We start from the raw sequence: 2,140 nt of genomic DNA, 5'->3' as shown, positions 1-2,140 counted from the left end.
TCTCAGCAACTACAGCTTAGGTTATATATTTTCATGCCGTTAAACTTAGGGGGTAAATATTTTGAATAAAAACCGTTATGTGGGAAAAAGACCATAATTTGCTGCCAACATCAAGGAAGCAAGATTGCCATAGTAAGTTAATTGGTATTTTGACATATGCAAATGAGAAATTGACAAATGCAAATCAATAAATTAATAATTTTATGCGGATGGAGCCGCACGCGAACAGCTAGTATATGATAAATGCGAAAGTTTAGATGGATGGCTGTTTGTAGCCTTAACTGCTGAAGGGATTTCAATGAAATTTGGTATAGATGTAGATAATAGTCTGGAAGAACACATAGACTACTCACTTTTGTATTTTTTTTTAATTTCACGCGGACGGAGTCGCAGGCTAAAACTAGTAAATAAGTAATTTGAAAACAAAAGGTGTAAATGGCAAAATTGTGGATTACGATATTTTATGTTGGAAAAATCGAAATACGGTTACCTCAGAATTTATAATAATTCAGTATGTTGTCACTTAATTTTTTTTTAATCTGTTGACTTCAATATACATTTCTGTAGTTTCTTACAATAAAACACACATCTCTTAGTTATAATGTTTATTTAAAATGTTAAAACCAAAGCCTGTAAAGAAATTATTGCAAATCATAAATGCAATACAGTCTTCATAATAAAACAACATTAAAAGGACTATAGCAAAAAATGTCAGGAGTTCATAGTTTTTTATTTTATTATTACTTCATACAACTTTCTCTTATTAACATTCAAATGGTTCAAAATTGCGTAAAACTGATTTTTTATTTTTTTTTTAAATTCACCATTTCATGTATTTCATATGACCTTTATGGACGATAAATGGAGAGCTCAAGTTATTTAAACAATTGACATTATTTCATATAAAAAACTTAAATTACATAAATTTACTTATATATACTTGAAAACGGTTATAACATAGTACTGAAAATATTCAATATCAGTAAATAACCGATATATGCCAGCGTCTACGGTTATGGTCGAAATAACAGAAATCTATACTATTATAATAAAGCGTAAACACACACTTCTTTGATGCCAAGATGTCAGCAATTACACCATATTTTTGAATAATTCTTTTATAAAAAGCTCTACACTTACGTCACGCTTTAGGCTATATATTTTCACGCCAATAAACTTAAGGGGTAAATATTTTGGATAAAAACCCTGTGGGAAAGAGACCATAAGTTGCTGCCAACATCAAGAAAGAAAGGTTTGCTAAGGTTTGTCATGTCATGTCATTTTGACATTTGCTATTGATAATTTGACACATGTAAACAATAAAATTTTATAATTACATGCGGGTGAAGCCGCACGGGAACAGGTAGTTTCTTTATAAACGCTGTAAACTGTAGTCTTTAGTAAAAGAAATTACTTTAAAATATACTGAAACACTGAGATAATTACATGACGAGAGTTTTAAACTTTTTCTAAACAAAATCTATAAAATGGAATATTTCATTGTTAAATGTGTTTTAAGTAGCGATTTTTCAATAATAATTATTTATAATGATACATTTTTGGAATAATACTTGTGATTTACAATTAATTTTCATTAACTTGCCCGTGGGCCTAATTTTCTCAGGCAGGATATACCCTGAAAAGAAAAAAATGTCTTTATTAATATTTTTAATTTCTACGCTGGATTGAAGCGAAGTACACTTAATTCTAAATTGGATTGAAACGAAATGCAATTAATTCTACATTGGATTGAAACGAAGCACTCTTATTTTTAAATTGGGTTAAAACCAAGTACACATAATTTCCACATTGCATTAAACCAAATACACTTAATTTCTACATTGCATTAAAGCAAATACACTTAATTTCTACATTGGATTGTAACGAAGTGCACTTAATTCTACATTGGATTGTAACGATGTGCACTTAATTCTACATTGGATTGAAACGAAATATACTTAATTCTACATTGGATTGTAAGGAAGTACAGTTAATTCTACATTGGATTGAAACGAAATACAGTTCATATCTATATGGGATTCAAACAAAGTACACTTTATTTCTATGTTGGATTGAAATTAAACGTATTACCTGTTCCTGATATTCAGCTCTAGAAAGCCAGAAATTATCTCTATTCTTG

The 2,140-nt window shown here is 29.2% G+C and overlaps 1 protein-coding gene across 1 annotated transcript in view; it reads right to left on the bottom strand.

Moving 5' to 3' along the window:
• Window positions 1-725: 725 nt before the first annotated feature.
• The window catches only part of LOC106108896 (actin-related protein 2), a gene marked incomplete in the record, with an annotated part of 9,890 nt that continues 8,475 nt past the window's right edge, over window positions 726-2,140 (bottom strand). The window contains 1 exon segment of the mRNA XM_013290220.1: window positions 726-974.

Source organism: Papilio polytes, unplaced genomic scaffold (genome assembly GCF_000836215.1).
Source record: "Papilio polytes unplaced genomic scaffold, Ppol_1.0 DF821400.1, whole genome shotgun sequence".
Lineage (NCBI taxonomy): Eukaryota > Metazoa > Arthropoda > Insecta > Lepidoptera > Papilionidae > Papilio > Papilio polytes.
The sequence above is the reverse complement of the archived record's forward strand: the minus strand, read 5'-3'. Positions and strand labels throughout refer to the sequence as shown.